The sequence below is a fragment of the Brachyistius frenatus genome, unplaced genomic scaffold (genome assembly GCF_029030835.1).
Source record: "Brachyistius frenatus isolate BFR_SWC_R1_liver_20210118 unplaced genomic scaffold, ASM2903083v1 Contig_3, whole genome shotgun sequence".
NCBI classification, from domain to species: domain Eukaryota; kingdom Metazoa; phylum Chordata; class Actinopteri; family Embiotocidae; genus Brachyistius; species Brachyistius frenatus.
The window spans coordinates 6,436,121-6,455,388 of record NW_027210602.1 but is presented as its reverse complement, the minus strand read 5'-3'; the positions used below and the strand labels follow the sequence as shown (position 1 = coordinate 6,455,388).

General features: G+C 41.9%; 1 protein-coding gene across 3 annotated transcripts in view; it reads right to left on the bottom strand.

Moving 5' to 3' along the window:
• The window catches only part of cntfr (ciliary neurotrophic factor receptor), a 231,180-nt gene that overhangs the window by 177,159 nt on the left and 34,753 nt on the right, over positions 1-19,268 (bottom strand). For all 3 annotated transcript variants that reach the window (XM_069704998.1, XM_069704989.1, XM_069705007.1), the window contains one exon: positions 18,451-18,491. The gene's annotated coding sequence lies outside the window, so the exon portion shown is untranslated. The remainder of the gene's footprint in view (positions 1-18,450; positions 18,492-19,268) is intronic.

The window sequence follows — 19,268 nt, the reverse complement described above, 5'->3', positions numbered from 1 at the left end:
AAATCTGATGTATCCTACCTCAATTAAATTTAGAAAACCAGGGCTGCCTGAAAATGTGGATGACCACATTCATAGAGCTACTATATATAAAGATACTATGGAACGGCTTATGCGTTTATAGAATTTGATCCTTTTCAGCTGATGTCATATACCAGGTTGTGTCTGATCAATGCTGCTGGGAGCTCATTTGAGTGTGTTTGCACTAAGAGTTGATTATAGTGGACAATTGGTCTCTTTTTGCCGCCCTCTTTTCATCTTTCAAACACGACTATGCGCTTCAAAGTAAAACACGCTGTGGCGCTTCAAACACTCCAAGCTTGTTTCATACAGTATGTCCTGTTTTCAAAAGTCCAGCCATTACTATTTCATGATTTAGTTGCTTACTGGATTGGACAAATAATAAAGGTCATAAAAATGTGTTACCATGCAATATTTGAAATATGTTTGTAAAAAATGTGCAGGGAAAATTAACTTAAAAGAATATCTATGTTTTTAAAAAAAAACTAAGGAGAGGGTTGAAGTTGTTAAAATAGATCTAAGAAAATTCACAACTTATTTTTGGAACAATCACGTGGATGAACTTAAAATGTGCAGAAAAAGAAATAAACAAATACTTGTTTGATATCCTCTCATAAACTGTATGGTGAATGGCATCATGTCATACGGTGTGGTATTACAAATTTTGACATTTGACAACGAGTCTTTCATTATTTGTATCTTTTTTTATAATTGATATATTGAATTAAAGTCACCCAGGTCACTGAGGGAGAGAAAGGTCCTTGGAAACAAACAATAAAGCAAAGAGTCCAGTAAAAAAATAATATATACATACATTTTTTTTTTTGTTTTTTTTGTTTTTTTGTCGTTCTTTAAGGCACAAAGCAAACTGAGGCTTCCGACAAAAAGCTCTACCTGATAGTTGGAGAAGGAAAAATTAAATACACAGAAAGATTAGATATGTGATGGTGTTATCAACCCTACAGGGGAGGCTCTGAACGATTATCTTCAGTAACTTTAACTGTATTTTTCAACCATTTTATTACTTCCATGCCACACTACTACTGGCAGTATGAACATGCTTGCCGGTGTGTGTTGCCCTTGATAGGATACAGTCAAGGGAAAAAAAAAAAAAAAGGCAGATGTTGTAAATTGAGAAACATATGAGAGAAATCCGTAAGAAATTACACCACTGAGATGGTGGCACAAATATCAGCAACCGCCACGGAAATGAAGAATCCTTACACGGATAGAATAAATTACCAAACCAAAAACAGATACCCTTGAAGAGTGAGGACAAAGAAAGAACTTGGCTCTACACCTCTTTTTTTTTATCCTCCTACTCACATCCTCTATTCCACATTCATTCGATGACGTTTGTATTCTCGCTTAAAATCATTTAATGCAGTCATTTATGGATTTTTTTGTTTTTCTCCTCAATAGTACTGACTAAATAGATCTCAGCCAAACTAAACCTGCGTGTTTTAGATGTCTTTTTCACAAGGCTCCAGCTTTTGTTACCTTCAGGACGACCACGGTCTGAGCTTTAGAACTGCTTTCATTCTGAAGTTTTCCTCCTCGGTGTAAACCACAGTAAGAGATTGTGTTTTTCTGAATCAAACAAAAGGATGTATTTAACCTTGATTAAACAGAGGCTGTGTCGACCTGTTCATTATGATTTACCTTTTTCAAATTTTTGAAGATACATGACATCCTAATGAATGAGATTAAGTAGTGTTGGACTGTTCTATTGACTGTGAATGAAATATTAATTTGAAAAAGGCAAATTTGAAAAAGCATTTCTTTGGGTTTCAGTTTTCTTTCCCTGGAATTTAGAGTAATCTGCTATTGGTTACGGGCTTTCCCTTCTGGTGTATGTGAAGTGCCACTAACTAAGGTTTTAAGAATCAACCTTGTACTGCATTTCTTCAAATATGAAGTGTCTCCCACTGGCAGTGCGCTAAGTACGACAGAAAACCTGCTCTAGATAAGTACCTCACTACCTCTGTGCAGGTGGTGGGTCCTTTTCAGAGAGGGAGAGTCCTTAGGAAACCCTCAAAAGCTCCAATCAGTGCTCTTTAAAACATGTCATTTTCCAAGAAGGCCCATTTCACTATGACAGAATCCCCCTCCCTCCCTCCTTACCTCTTCGCCTGTCCTCTCATCTCAGTGTCGGCTTGAACGGCTGAAACATGATATCCAGCACCTTGTGTATACTCAGGCACCCTCCACCCTGCTGTCTCGCTCCCTTTTTTTCTTTCCTCTCCTCCCTTTTCTTTTCTCATATTTGCCCCCATTGCATTCTTTCTGCAGTATGTCTATGTTCCTCAATTCATATTCAAAACAAAGCTGTGAGCCTTAATACCTCTACAATAAGCAGACAAGGAGATATCAAGGGGTACAAGGTAGTAACTCCCTTTCCCTTTTCAACCTTCTGTGATCCTCTGTACCTCCGCCCTCTCTTTCTTCTCCCCGCCTTTCTTCTGTTTCACTTTTGCTCCTGCACCCGTCTCTTTTTTTAATTTATTATTATTTTTTTTTACCTTCGTTTTCCTCCCCCTCCCTCTCCTCTCCTCTCCTCTCCTCTCCTCTCCTCTCCTCTCCTCTCCTCTCCTCTCCTCTCCTCTCCTCTCCTCTCCTCTCCTCACTGTCCGCTTCAAAGGTAAAAAGGGCTGTCGGCACAAATTTCAGTAGGAGAACCACACCGCGATCACACACGTCAGCACTTCAATCACACACAGGCGCGTCAGCACATCAAATACACACACGCAGACACACAAACACACACACACACACACACACACACACACACACACACGCACACACGCACGCACACACGCACACACGCAGGTCCACATGTCATTAGGGAGGTCCACATGGCTCATATAAAAGCCTGTCCAGCAGGAAGGGAGCGGGGCACAGAGGGAGGATGGTGGTCGAGGAGGAGGAGGATGGTTGGGGGGGGAGAAGAAAGAAGAGGAAGAGGAAGATGGTGAAGGAGGGAGGTGAAGAGGGAATTGCCAAAACATTGAGGGAGAGAAAAAAAGGCGAGGAGGAGAAGGAGTGAAAGAGACGAGGGATGTACAAAATGGAGAGTCGCTCCCTCCTGTTCAGCTCCTTGCCTTTTTTTTTTTTTTTTAAAGCACAATTTAACATACAAACTACCTGTGGGTGCTTTCTGCTGTGGCACTCTGTCCAGGTTTACTTACCTCCTTCCTTCTCTGCCATGTTGCCCTTCCTAACCATGTCCTCACTTTATTGTCTCTACCTTCCTTCCACCTTTTTAATGCTTCCTTCCTTCAGACCTTTTTCTACTTTTCTGTCTTCATTTCCTTCCTCTCCTGATTTCTAATTGTGCCCCCATCTTCTACATTTTCGCTCCATAATACCCTGACTAGTGGGAGACAGAATGACTTCGAAGGAAAAACAGTCATTTTAGAGAAGGACAGGAAGCCAAAAGTGAAGTGAAGGGAATAGCAAAGAGAAAGAGGAAGGGATGGATGATTTTTGGCAGACGTAGATATTAAACAGAGACATGAAAGTGGGGTGAAGCATGGCTACCAGATACCAGCAGACAGAGAGAGGGAGCAGTATCAGAAATGGCCTAGAGAGAGAGAGAAAGCAATAATATGAAGAAAGGGGGGGTCGTAGATCACAGCGAGACAAAAAACTATATGGAGGAGAGTGGAGTGCACATTACACAAAGACCAGAGAAAGCAAAGGGTTGAGATCGAAAAAAAAAAAAAAAAAAAAAAAAAAAAAAGAGGCAGAGACAGTGTGGGATAGCAGCGGGAGAGAAGGGAGAGGAGAGGAGTCTATACTCAGATCAATGGATGGCCTGTCCTCTGCTGTGTCTGCATTTCCTCTGGCTCACACAATAAGGCCCTCTCACTACACTTGGGAAAGAGAGATAGTTTGTGTGTGCGTGAGAGAGTGTCTATATGTGTGTTTGTTCATGTGTGTAAGTGAGGGAATGTCATTCAGAGAAGAAGAAAAAAATGACCCTCCTGCACTCGGGTCTTTTCTTAATATTAGAGGTCAACGGTCCGTCTTCCAATGGAAATTTTATTCTGTGGTTTCGCGCCAGGCCCCATTGAAGTGAATCTAATGTGTACAGTGAGACCTCTATCTCTGTCAGTGTGAATGTCCAGAGGTTTTTATCTGCTGAAAAGTAGTGGGAAAGTGTTGCTCTGTGTATTGGCCTTGTAATATGGACTACAGATAGGGATTATTTGCCTTTCACCCCTTGCTTTGTGAGATATGCTCCCACGGGACACCGGGTGGGAATCTGAGAGTGTATAATACAAAACACTGGGTAGTGCAGTTGATTTTCTTTTACGTGCTCAGCAAGCATTAGGCTGTCAAAAAAAAGGGAGAAATGTCCTCGGCAGTTTCTTGTTTACACCAACCAACATACACAAAAGGCAACGATACAGAATCAACAAGTGTGCCATTGACTAACAACCTAATGGACACATGGCTGAATGGACGGCCGGCTGGATCCACATATGGAGATTAAGGTCTCTACTTTACAGGGAGCAGGTGAGCACATTTGCAAGTGCGTACTCGTGGACCTACGAGTAACTGCAATCGCTGCACTTTGTGACAAACACTGGAGGATGGAGCATGATGAATACATTACTACCAGAAATGCACCATCAGCAGGTGGAGTTTGGGTTGGCCTCAATGACACTCAGCTCCTCTCATCCTAATTAACTGTTGATTGACTTGCGTATAATGCCAATCTTTGGTTCAGCTAAAAATTAAAATGAAGTGTGAACTGTATTTTGCTGACCTGCGGGTTATTTCAAGAAAATGCTGTGAGACCACTGCACCAACAGATTGTAAACGGTGACAGCGTCCTGTCTAACCAACAGCTGTCACTCACAATTTGCCGACTCATGCATGCATTTGACTTAATTAGTTTAACATGTCTAAATTAACATGAATCTTAGGTTGTAAATTTGGTGAAATGAGCCACTGCTACATATTTTCAGCAAATATGAGAAGCAATAATAACTTTTCAGGTAGTGGGTCCAATAACCTTTCATAATGCAGTGGTTAAGCAACCGCCACCTGCGTTGAAACAATTAGCCGAAAATGAATCACCTACTATTTTGGTAATCAATTAATCATCGAGCAAATACGCTTATCATTGTTAAGTAGCAGTTCCTCAATTGTGAGGATTTGCTGTTTTCTAATTCTAAAGAAAAAACCGTGTGCGCACATCGTGGACTATACTTAGGTCGAGTGCAGGGCAAGAGAGTCAATGAAGGAAAAAAATGGCTGCACTCCGGGGTTGGGCGATGTCTATCAAAGTAGCATATCACAATGTCTACAGTGATACCTGCACAGGTACATTCACACGTTATACTGCAAACCCAGCTCTGCTCTGATCAGCCCTCGGGTCTCTGTCCACCCTGACAGCAGCCAGACCGCCGCTCTCTTACTTTCACCTTCCCACTCTCTCACTCACTACTAGCCAGCATACTGCAGCTAAAACTCAAGTCATAAAAAAAACCAACACCTTCTGTCCTTACCTCACAGGTATCAACACGAGTTTGTTTACACGGCGCTTCGCCCCCCCACAGACAGCTCAGCTGCCAGCCACAGCTGGTTAAACACATCCTGAGTCTCGACCGGCTTCCCGTCTGTGTGTCCGCTTAACTGGAGTTATGAAACTAAAATGGCCCAAAACTCTGCATGGTGATTCATTTCAAATGATGCTACATTCAGAGGGGTCATAAAATATGCTGCGAGCATTTGTTTGCAGGGAAATATCGACACGCACAGTGTGCCCTGCTGTCGGTACAAACCTGAGCAGATGTTAATGATGTCATACTCGCATTGTGATAACCCAGCCCAACTCTGAAATCAGCCATCGATAATACTTTGATCATGCTCAACTCTTTTGAGTTTTCTAATGAGCTGTCAACGGCATCAGGATGATGTAACTAACTTGCTGGCTATGTGCAGCAGGGTCAGGCTTCATCATGTTACATGGCCTTCATCATCATCAAAATGGATATCAAGTTAAACCGAGGTTTAAATTGACATTACCATCTTTGTCTAACCTGCGTCGGGCCTCGTGCGGTTGTACAGTTCAGTGTATTTTTGGAGATAAATGATTTGCCCAGAGGCAGACAGCAGACTGCTCGCAGGTTACAAGGATGCAATAACACAAGGCCACGGCCACGCTTTAGACCTGTACAAGGGTATCAGCTCACAAGGGTGTGTGTGAGAGAAAGAGGAAGAGTGATGGGGTGAGACAGTGTGTGACGAGGCGTGTGCATGTGTGTCCTCCAGCAGCCATGATGCATTAGTGTAACCTGATCCCTCTCCTCCCCTGTGAGCCCTAACCTTGAGACAGAAAGAGAGATGCAGGTTGCAAAGGCATATTCAGTTATAAATGAGGCCGCTGGTCTCCATCACTGAACATGTCTAATAATAGATAACTTAGCCTGTTAAAGAGATGGAGGTAAGACTCATTTAAGCTTCTTGCAGTTTAGTACCAGGGGGGGGGAGTTTGTGAAGATGCACAGATTTACATTTATGGTTGTTGTTTTTTGCGTGTCGTTTGTTTACACACTTTATAGAATATAAACATCCATCTGCTTATTTCCAAACAGGGTGAACTAAAGCCAATTTAAAATCACCAATTAACCAAGCATGCATGTCTTTGGACTGTGGGAGGAAGCTCGAGCACCCAACAACAACAAAAAAACACCCTTGCTGATAGAAAATGTAGACTGCACACAGCTGGCCAGCAAGTTCGAATCTCCCAGCTTTGAGGGAACTTTGCTAACCACTGCACCGCTTTAAGACCTATATATAATCATGTTTTAATGAAAACAATGTCTCTGAAAATAGTCCAAACTCTGCAAAGTTTTGTTTTAAATCAGGAACTATCTGATAAAAGAATAAAAAAAAAATACAAATAAAAAAAACCTGTCTGATGTTTAATCTCAGTTTTGGGTACTCAACAGTTTTTGATTGTTCAGCAGGATATCAAAACGACTTTAAGTTTGATACCCAGCCCGTTCAACTCAATGTATAACTCACAAAATGTTATTTCAGTCAGACAAGTGTCTTTAATCCTGTGTGTAAAATATTACTATAATCTGTATACTCTACTCTATAAACAGCTGTATTTGCAGGATTCATATTGCCACTATCTGCATTAAGTTAAACAAAGACTACCAGTGCAGCACCATTTAATGACTGTAGCTACTATAATAATATATTTCAACAATGTATCTTTGATTTTAATCTCCTGCACTTTTATAACCCACTGATTAGCAGCAGAAAATAATTTAGTGAAATTCTGTACTAAAGCATAAAATGCTCATTTTCCTGTCATGCTACAAATCAGATGACGCATCGGTGAGGAAAGGATGTTTCATTATATCCTTTTGCTTCATTATTTAAAAAAAAACCAGTGTTATGACTCAGAGTCATTTCTTTCATTAAGGAACCTGGGTCATTATTGGTCCAAGTATATTGAAGCTCACAATTGAAATTCTTCATCTCGAACACATTTAATAATAATGGGGTATTATTCCCCATTTTATTCCCCTACATTAAATAATACTATTCCCAGAGCCCATTAAGAAACTTAATCATCATGGGCTGAAACACGCTGCAGAGAGATAATTACAGCTGATGATATTCACAGATAATTCACACATGATAAACTGATTTTTTTTCTTTCTGTCTTGTAGCTTTTACTTTCTGCATTTTCTTCTGCATCTTCCAGGCGAACAATTCACCGCAAACTGCCGTGGCTGATGATTTTAAACCACTGGGTAGACAGCTATTTTTTTTTTTTTTTTTTTTTTAAATGTGTCAGAAGAAGAAAGAGGAGGAGATAAAAAGAGGTGAAACAGGAATTTCGAAAAAAAGAAAGACAAAAGGTATAAAAATAGACATGAGGCAGAACAATAAATCATTTACAGACATAGCCGACACACGGTAGGTCATCAGGGTTTAAATATTCATTATGGGTGTCAAGTCGAAGCCTTTAGTTCTTGTGGGATACAGTTTCGCTTCTCATTTGATGTTTATGTTCGCTAAATTATGCATCAAAACGAATACTATAAATATAATTTTTTTTGTGTTTTTTTGTTGTCGTTTCAATAAGGAGAAGCTCTGGCTTCCTGCTGGAGTTGGAGGTTCAAATCAGACAGTCATCACTGTACTGTGTGGGATACACTGGAGGGTTGGGGGGGGGGGGCATCATCAGCAGATGTTCTTGCTGTGTTAGATGTGGTACAGCAAAGAGAGAGAGGAAATACAAAGAAGTGCAGGTTGACATTTACATCTGAGGCATTTAGCTGGCACAATGCACTGATAATGACCCATGACATTTTGATTGAAACCGTCTTCATTCTGGGGGGGGGGGGGGCGCAAATGTTTGATCTTTCCATTATAGAATGAGTTCTCTCTTAACATTCACATTTCACGCTCTAATCCGCAGAGATCATCAAGTAAGTTTGCTGTTCGGCTCGATGATACTTCAACAAGATTCAGAGATTTCACTGGCTGTTTGAAACAGGACGCTTCAGAGCAGAGGTGCCCAAATCCTTCCCTGTGAAGGGCGGAAAATGAATCTGAATGGTGAAATATTAATTTTAGCAAAACAAAAGAACTTGTTGATGTTTAAAGTCGCGACTAGGGGCCAACATTTGGTGATAAAATTTAACAAGGGAACGTTTAAAGCCGAATTATATGTTTTCTTTTACTCCGCGTTTACAACAAATATCCACTTCCACTGCTCAGCACAGCTAACCTGACTGATGAGATGGACACAATAAAATATACACCTTTCCAATACTAACAGTCACTGTTGAACAATTGAAAAAAAAAATGTTGTCTGTAAAAGACAACATTTTTAAAAGAATAATTTCAAAGTAAATTTGAAATTATTCTTTTTTCAGTTGTTTTTGACATAGTTCATATTGTATCGCATATCTAACTTCTGAAAGATCCACATTAGATGGCCCACCTAATATTACATCATCATGTAAAGTGCACCTTATTTGTTGCTTCATATTCATCTGTTCCAGCTTGTATCACTCCAGTTCCCAGTCCTCCCACTGCATCCCTGCGTTTGCCCTTTACGCTCTCATTTTCAACAGTGTTTCATCTGCATTATTCTTGTCCTCATGTCCTCCCTGTCCCTTCTCTCTGTTCATATATCACAGGGCACACTTATTCTCCTCTCCCACCTCCATCCACTATGTCTCTTTCCTGTTACTTTTCCGCTGTCCATCCATCTTTGCCCCCATTTTTTTCCCTTTTTTTTTTTTCCTTTCGCCGCTTCCTCTCTTCCCTCACGCTTTTCTCTCTTTGTCTCTCACTCTATTACTTCCTCCCTCTCCACTCTCTGCTGGGTGTCCTGTTCCCTCTCTCCCTGGGAGTAGCAGACCTCCTGACGGCTTAGTATTGATCCTCCTATCTCCTGACTAGCTATCTCGCTCTTGTTCGCTCTCTTTCTGTCTTACACACACACACACACACACACACACACACACACACACACACACACACACACACACACACACACACACACACACACACACACACACACACACACACACACACACACACACACACACACACACGTTAGGGTGACAAGATAAAAGGGTCTGTATGCCCTGAGGCAAAGCCAGCTAAAAAAGGGACCAGAGGCTCTCAGCTTCTTGTACATGTACCGAGAAAACTGAAACACTTAACAAACCTAAGGCTGCTGACACACAACCATCTCTGACAGAGGTCTGAAAATTACCGTTCAATTTATTTACAACGAGCTTATTTTTTTATCCGCAAGTCGAGCTCCGCGTGAAATAACATGAATCTTGTAGACTCGCACTGGTCGAAACATTCGTCAGCTGTTGCCTCAGAAAGCTGAAGGCGACCAACACGCTTTCGTCTCCGTGAAAGAAAATTTCCGGATAATAATGCTATTTATAAGCTTTGCCTTGAGGGGGAGGGGGAGAATACTTGAGTCTAACTGCAAGTTCCTTGTTTTTCCTGTAAAAAGACCACTCATGCAAAGCCGTCTTGGACATTGTGTTTAGGGCCCAGTTGGCAATACGCATGTAAACAAACTGAAAAATCAGAAAGAGGGAAAGTTGAGACTCGGGTCTGTGTTTGATCAGCTCCCTTTATCCTCATGAACTTCACTAGAAGTGCTGTTCTGAGGAGTTTAAGTTGCAAACAGACTTCATCTTTGCCATAAATGGATGCTATCCAAACTATCACAGCGTAGTGATAATCAAATTGGGTAGGGACACAGTATCGTTGATGTGAAGCACCTGCCAGAAGGCCAAGCCAGTGTCACGCAGTGGCTTTCAGTTCTCTTAACTTTTTTGAGCGCTGATGGCTTTTTATCTAAATCCCATATATGGATTACAAAATTGTTCTTCTCTTTCCATCTGTACGTCATACTGTGCTCTAAACGCCTTTGTACTCTTAGCTAAGGTTATGGTTGGAATTACTACCGTGTTGATGTACTTCATCTTCTAGAACTAGTAGCTTCAAAGAGTAAAATAAAAGGGTTGTCCTAACTAGGGATGGGTCGTGATGTTTTTGGAGTTATTGTACAAAATATTAAAAAATGTAATAGTTTAAGCTACTATTGTCTTGTCATATTCCCCTTGTAGTAATGCCAGGCATCCATCCCGCCAGTTGGAGGCAGTAATGTACCCAAAAGATGAAAAAGGAGAAGAAACCCACAACAAGGTTCCGTGTAACGAGTGTAGCGCTGAGATTAGATGCTGTGACACAAAGAGGGAAAACATACAAAGAAGACTACAAGCGTAAGAAAAATGACGTGGACTCCTTCAAAAAAGAAAAATGAAAATAAGGTGCAGTACAAACTCAGCCAGGTAAAGCTCGCATATCAAAGGTCTACCACAATTTTTGGAGTGGTGGGGACGTGGTGGGGACGTGGTGGGGACATCTTCGAACAATAGTTAAATTGTTTCCAGTGATAATCGAATGGTATCTTTGCTTGAAATGCACGTCCTTAGTGCCAACTAGATTTTATATGTCCAATGGTAGGAAAAGGAGATGGTGAATTCAGGGGCCAAATAAAAGGAAAATGCAACAGTAAAACAGACAGACTACATTTGTTTCTTGGCACATAGTATGCAAACTACAAACTGTGCATCTTTTGCAGTGACTGAAGACAAGCCTGTCAGTAAAAGGCCTCCAGCTCAGTGGAATGCGGAGCTGATGTACTGACATTTTTCAGTTTCGTTCTCTTTTTTTCCCCCACCAACACAAAGGCAGATGTTTTACCTTTCACATGTTCAGTTGCTCTTCTTGAATTTAAAGCATATAACCCACACGCAATGTTAGAGAGACCCGCCTAGAGTGTATTTCTGTAAGACGAAATAAATCAAAACACAAATTCTGCGCTGCTTTCTAAACTCAGTTTATGAACGCGGCTCTTTTTCCAGCTGACACGCTCAGAATTTAAAATATGATGCTTTTGTTCAAAGCACCTTTCAGCAGAGTTGCAGCATACATTTCAGATGGGAATACAACCCCGACAGTGAAGTTAGTACCGTGGCCAATCCACTGTGCTCCAAAGCTAACAAGAGGTTGTCGGGAATCGATACCTGGCATGAAAAACGATGTGACTTTCAGCTGCTGTGGCCACATCAATCACGCTATTACCATTAGCTCATCTCTCGACACCAACTTGGACCCTTCTCCGTTGCCCCTCCCCATCCTCTCTCCACTCCTATGTCACGGTTTTCCCTTTCCTCCTCCATCTCTTTCCCTCTCTCTCTCTGCCAGCTCAGCGGATGCCCCTTGTCACAGCTCCTATTTCAGCCTTCTGAAGTTTCCTAATTGATCGCAATTAGAGCCGCTACAGAGCAATGGGATGGCTGGTTGGGTGGGGGGGGGGGGGGGGGGAGACATTCGGTGGACAGAAAGTGTGTATGCATGTGTATAGCTGTGTGTATTATGACACACACACGCACGCGCGCACACACACACACAAAGTGATTAAAATCAATGAGCCTGTTTTGAGAGTGGTTATATTAGCAGCTGGACTACATTTGACTACAGATTGCTGAGGTAATAACACGAGATAAGAGAGGAGAGAAGAGAGACAGACAGTGCGAGACTTGGAGAGAGGGGGAGTCGCAGGGAGATGGGAAAACAAGAGACGACAACTGAGAAAGAGTTAAGAGACGCTGAGTGAGAGATATTAAACCGGGAATTTGACGCAGCAAAAAGGAGAAGACTTATTTGACTCACACTATTTATTTGTTTATAAGACATGTAATAGAAAATAAAAGGATAAGCCACCATCAGCTTTAGAGTTAACTTATTTACATTAAGTATATCGCTTTGCACTTGACTAAAATTGCAATTTGTGATTTTTGTTTGACTCTGATTAGATCTGGTAGATGAGCACAGGTTTTGGCACAACAGTGGCAAACCTGGCAAGCCAATGCGACAATACTTCAGGACGTTGTGGACAGACACTAGACGTGGGTGTTAAGTCATAATTTGGGCTCACCGAAATACAAATATGAAATTGTGCTTGGGAGCATATTTTTTCCAAAATGTTGAACTATTCCATTAAAAGCATGAGCCTGCTTGCTGGCTAACAGCATGCCAGTCTAAAATGAATTTAAACAGCATCAGCAGTAAACTAATGACCAATTCTATTAACAGTAAGTAACCATCTGAACTACGGAGGAAAATAATAGTATCCGGATGAACACTGGCTGATAGTATTAAAGATGTCAAATCAGAATCAGATCAAAACAACTTGATAAGGATGTCCCAACTTGGCACGCAGTAAGAAAAAGTCATAGCAAGAGATGTATTAAACAGTGAGAGGACAGACAGACAGAAAACAGAGATAGGGATAAGTTGGGATAAAATCAAGAGAGGCAGACAGAGTGACTTTACTGAAAGAGAGCAAAGGATTTGTAATAGTGAGATAGAGAGGCAGAATTACAAAGAGGAAGAACAACAATGGTGCCAAAGCCTCTTCCACCCTCCTTGCAAATGTCCCTGATCCCCTTTTTTTCTCTCATTTAAATTCCTCTCCATTGTCATTGCAATCTGGGCCTAACCCCCCCCCCCCCTCTCCCAAACCGCCTGGCAAATACACGCACACACACACACACAATCACACACTAACACTCATGGACATTGGAGATCACATGCATTGACCTCCAGCAGCAAGCAAGACCATCCCGGGGAGCCGTGCTCACACATCTCCGCTAATCCCTATCAATGGGCGCACACATGCACACAACACACTGACCACGTCTGCTGGAAAGATAGGCTCAAGTTTCCCCAGAGTCCAGATTTCCGTGTGACCCTAGCCGTGCTAACACGGGTGGGGAATAGCAGGCAGCTCGTCACCAAGCATCCAGTGTCTTGTCAGCAAGAAAAGGGCAGGCAGGGTAGCACACTGCTCATTCGTGCCTTGTCAACATGTATAGCTGATATAGCTGACTTTATTTTATTCCTCGCCTCACCATTCCCTGGTCAACAGTGCTCAAGACCACAGTACACAGGCCTGTCAGCAATGGCACCCTACAGAGCAGACATACTGCTCTGAGTAGTGTTAGCATGCAACGTCTTCAGAGCTGTCTAGCCGCAGCAACAGGCCCAGAAAAGAACGTCTTGTCAGCGTGGTCAGGACACGGCTGGGTTAATACAATTCTGTGGCTTATCACTCCCTTGTCAGCACTTCTGGGTCACAGAGATGGCAACCGGCGCTGATCTTCATATTGTCTTGTCAATGTGAAAAGGCGACGTCTGGTCTGTAAGCAAAGCCTAGAGTCGGGCAAGAATATTCTTCCTTACCTTATCATTTCTTCGGGGGATAGTAGACAGTGATACTAATACTGTTGTGTAGACTTAAGCCGTTCTCTCAAATGAACTCCGGACAATGTCAGGACCTGATTCTTCAGCTTGTCCTTTCACACGTGCTGCGCACTGCAGGAGATTTCCCGTGTCGGATGCGTGTCTCACCTTCTGGAAATACTCTGTGATTTCCAAGCATTTAAAACATTGTCAAAACTCGCTTCCTGTGAATTGTGCAGGCAATGACCTGCTCTATTCACACATTAGCTCATTCAGACGTTATGTGGACCTTGTACCAGAGCTATCAGGGTAACCGATGCTGACATTTGCCCACTCTGGATTATGTCTAGATAACTTAAGGGTTGCAGTGCAAGTATTAAAAAAAAGACGACTATTTAAAAAAAAAAAAAAAAAAATCCATTCAGCCTGGACACCACTTGTAATTGTCCTTCAAAAATATAATCAAGTTAAACTATAAAGTACCAGGATTGAAGATCCATTTATGCTTACGAATAAAAGATGATAGGTACATGCCCAAGAAGAAATGAAATGAACAAAAGGGCAAAAATGCAGTTGAATTAGAATATAGAGCAAGAATGCTAAAGAAAGAAGCATAAAAAAAAAAATCAAATCAACATAGCCCGTCATTACAAAGCCTTTGAGTAACATTTTAATAATAGTCCTTTCATTACTCAGAGCTATCTAGCGGCCTAAAATATTCATTTCTTAAACAATCATAAATAAAGTAAGATATTTACACGTGTTTATATACATATATATTCTAAAAATACATGTTTCAATGTTTATGATGATGATAATAATTTCCCTACAAAGACTCCTTCAGCTCCCATTTTTATGGTAAATACAGGAAAAAAACAACAACAAAAAAAACACCCACCATGTGTCCACTGGCAACAAATTGACTCTTAATAGCTTCTTTGGTCAAAATTAAAGAATATAAGACATTCTAACAAGGAACAAAAACACATCCTGATGCTTGACATAATGAGTGAACTTGAAAGGGCCCTCAGGTCATTTTGAATCCATTAGGGAAGAACAGGCTTTAGGTAACACGTACACACTCATGCGCACACTCACACACACACACACACACACACACACACACACACACACACACACACACACACACACACACACACACACACACACACACACACACACACACACACACACACACACACACACTTGTTGGGAGACTGAAGAGAAACAGTGGAAGCTGGCTTGACTGACACAAACACACACACAGACACAAACACACAGACAGAAAAGGCAACAACAACAAAAAAGTGTCATAATGGCGAGACCCAAAAGTCAATTTCAAAGTCAATTTGTTCACCAAAATGCATTTGCAAAATAAATCAGGAAGCGGTACAGACTACAGTGTAGACAAATCAATGTCAATGAGATCTAAAAAAAATAATATATAAAAGTGTGTGCGTGTTTACTTTGAACGATAGCGACACAGATTGAGCCCGACTGACCGACCGACCGACCCTGTGTGTGTGTGTGTGTGTGTGTGTGTGTGTGTGTGTGTGTGTGTGTGTGTGTGTGTGTGTGTGTGTGTGTGTGTGTGTGTGTGTACAGGTGACGTCCCGGAGGGATCACGCACACACAGACTCGCTCAGCAGAGGGAGATTCGTGCGCTTGCTCGTGTGGAGGGAATTTGCCATCCTCCATGTCAGTGGGAGCATTTGCAGCGGTCAAAGAGTTACAGATGAATATGACAGAAAGGATGTTATGTCACAGGCTTTTTTTTTTTGGAATTCGGCATGAATAATGACGGAGGTAAATCAGTGTACTTCTATCAGTTACTCTCCTCTCTAGTGTTAGCAGTGTGACCAAGTTCAACATATGAAAACAGATGCAGTCAGTGGAACAATGTGAAACCAAGCAGAGCTTGACACTTTGTTCTTTGGCAGTCTCCAGACCACCTCAGAAAACTTCACACTGGAAAAAAAACAACTCTTTGTGTTTCATGAAATATGTAGTAAGTAAGTACACGTTGTCAGTTATGTCACTGTCCTTTCATGGAAAAGATTAATGCTAACATGAGCAGCAGCAGTTTCACTGCAAGGTGTCGGAATCACAGGATAAAAGTCACGATACAATACGGATGAGATATTCTTCCCACAACAACAGGCCTATCTTTCTGCTGCTGTAACCCCTGGATTTTCCCACCTGGGGATTAATAAAGTGTGATTTTATCACCATACTGTTGAATATGTGATCTATGAGATCTAGCAAAGAAAATAAACAACAATAATATCCGTGTAACTGAACGGGAAAACAAAAATCAGCCAAATCGGTAGATTGAGAATATTTCTTCAACCAAAACAGACTTTGCTTCTTTACAAGTGCTATGTATTCTGGACATATCAGTGTCAGTGTCATAAAACATTATCTAGAGAGATTTCAACATCAAAAACCTACCTTATTATTCTAAAAAATAAATGTAATACTTTCTCATACTCCTGCCGCTGTATAAAAGAAAAACATGCAACTACAACTGTGACCTTTAAAAGCTCAAAATAAATTGGTTTCAATGGCAAACTGCTGTCAATGATTCAACAAAAATGTTGACAGATATTTGAAGGAGGACGTCATTTCTGTCCAGTTGTAAAGCTGCAAATTCCTCTAAAACATATCGACCCAAGAAAACAGTGATGGAATAAACCGACACCATAAAAATGCCCAATAACGTTCAAGCATGCTGGGAAGCACTTTTAAAGAAGGACAAAGTAAAGCACGCCAGAAGAGTTAACACTGTGCCCTCCCTCATGCCCTCAAAAACCAATAAAAACGTTCTTAAAACAAAATAGAATCTGAAGTCCTGACATTTGTTTGGCAGGGCAGTTATGAAATATAAACAATACCTTCATAACAGATGTGAAAAAAGGGGATTGCATATTAAGACTGGACTTATCTGACTTCAGAGAGGATTCATCTCCAGTCCCATTAGCATTCTTACCTGTAACAGACCTCTTAGTCCCCCGAGTCGTCTGGCTTTCCGATTCATTTATTGTGCTTTGTGTTTCTGAAGCTCACCTCTATGTTTACGGTGATTATGCAACATGACATGTGCCTTGCGGTAAAGCCAAACCTCTCAACGGAGGGGGGAATACATTTTTGAACTTGAACTCAATTACGGTGGTAGCAAAAACAGAATCACTGAGTAATTACGCTGCATTACACCTGTTTGTCAGCGGTAGCCCAGGGCTTCGGCGGGCTTGTGTCCTCGGTTCAAATCCCTAAGCCTGCATGGGGGAAATTTGCTTGGGGGGGGCGGGGGAGCAAATGAGCAACGCGCCCCACCTCCTCCCTCATGAACTACAGCCGAGCCTGCCCTGAAGCAAGGCCCTCAACCCCCAATTTCTCTATTGCAGCTGCTGCGTGAGCAACGATTCACATTTTACGACGCAAAATATCATTAGTCATTTATGTACAAAAATAAATCTGTCACATTTGGATGCAGCCAAACTTTAGCTTCGGGTCTCTGTGAGGGAATAAAAGTGTGTACACATACTATCAGTGTTCAAAGTATTACGCCAGGCATGGACTTCCCTGTATGTAACCTTATAGTCCTGAGCTGTCAGTATGAATGCACGGCAGTGGCCTGTGTGGAATCTGGATATCTGTCTACGTGTGTGTCCGTGCAGTCTGCGTATTATCCTGTACGTGTGTGTGTGTGTGTGTGTGTGTGTGTGTGTGTGTGTGTGTGTGTGTGTGTGTGTGTGTGTGTGTGTGTGTGTGTGTGTGTGTGTGTGTGTGTGTGTGTGTGTGTGTGTGTGTGTGGAACGTCTGCCTGCCAACAGTTTCCGTATCTGACCGTCAACATGTGTGTGTCGCTGGCATTTCTGGACAGAGGAACTCTATACGCCTCCACAGAGCCCTTTCAACGCCCACCGCTCCACACATACACACACACATACAAACACACATCACACATCCACATCCCGCTGCTGACACACGCATGTCACCACGGCAACCAGATACAGCCGGAGACATGCTACTGACAGAGAAGCGGAGACCGCCATATACTGGCAGGCCAGAGGTTCTCAACATGGCGGTTGCTGAGAGCAGCTCGGATCACTTGTTGAATCATACGTTTCAAAATGATTCTGGGAAAACAGAAGCTAAAAAGCAGTTCACTGGGAATCTCAGCACTTCAACAGAGGACAGATTTTTGTTCTCACATATGATACACAGGTTTCTGTGGTCTTTCACACATGTGGCTCACATTGTTGATTCGATCTCGCTCACTGCTGAAAGCGCCATCTTCAAAGTGGTGCGAGGGAAGTTTTATGTGACGGTAGGACAAACTTACAAGATGACAGACACACAGCTGGCATGGCTGAGCAGAAAAACAAAGAACAAGAGCTACAGTTTTGTGTGTTTATAAAGAGAATGAAATGAGTTTCATTGAACCTTCACTTGTGGAACATACAGAGCACAAAAAAACAAAAGCAGCACATGAAGTCTAAAGTCGAGATAGAAACTGAAATGCAGAAAAAAAAAGAAAAAAAACCTGAACTGCAGTGAGCTTATGTGATCAACAGAAAATCCACAGGCAAGAAGTAAACTCACCTTGGACAGGACACAATGTCGGCACGAGCCTCCTCTTCACCCTGTCAAAAACAACTCAGAGTTAGCATCCGGAGAAGATGTGCGGTGAAGGATTTGAGATTGCAATATGACAATCTGATCCGAGAGAGGATTCAGAGTAAATTTAGGTTTGTACACGTTTTCTCATTGGCTTTGAGTCACAACCCCTAAAGAGCAAATACCTGTTCTACCACCGAGGAGATTGTCTGTCATGAGTAAAAAAAAAAAGTTCGAATTAGTGTTGCTGAAAGGCAGAACACCCGGCTGAAAAATATTGACTGAAACTTAAAAAAAAAAATTTTTAAAAAGTATTTACATTTTCTTTGATTTCAGTCTAATGGAAATGCCAACATATGTCAAGAAACTCTGTACAAATGTTGCTACTTGGATTTTGAAGGAAGGAATAGAATAGATGAAAAGTCCAAAACTAAATGTATCCACCCCACAGGCTTATCTACTCCGTGCATTCGCTTCTCTCCTTCTCTCCTTCTCTCCTTCTCTCCTTCTCTCCTTCTCTCCTTCTCTCCTTCTCTCCTTCCGTCGTCTCTCCATCTGGTTTCCATTCTCTCCACCTGCCCATCAGTCTGCAGCCAGCGACAGGTGAGCCTATTACACGCTTCTCATACTGTCTGCTAGACACACTCGCACGTACGCGCGCACACACACACACACACACACACACACACACACACACACACACACACACACACACACACACACACACACACACACACACACACACACACACACACACACACACACACTAGCTCTACTTCATGGTAATTTAACTTGCCATGCAC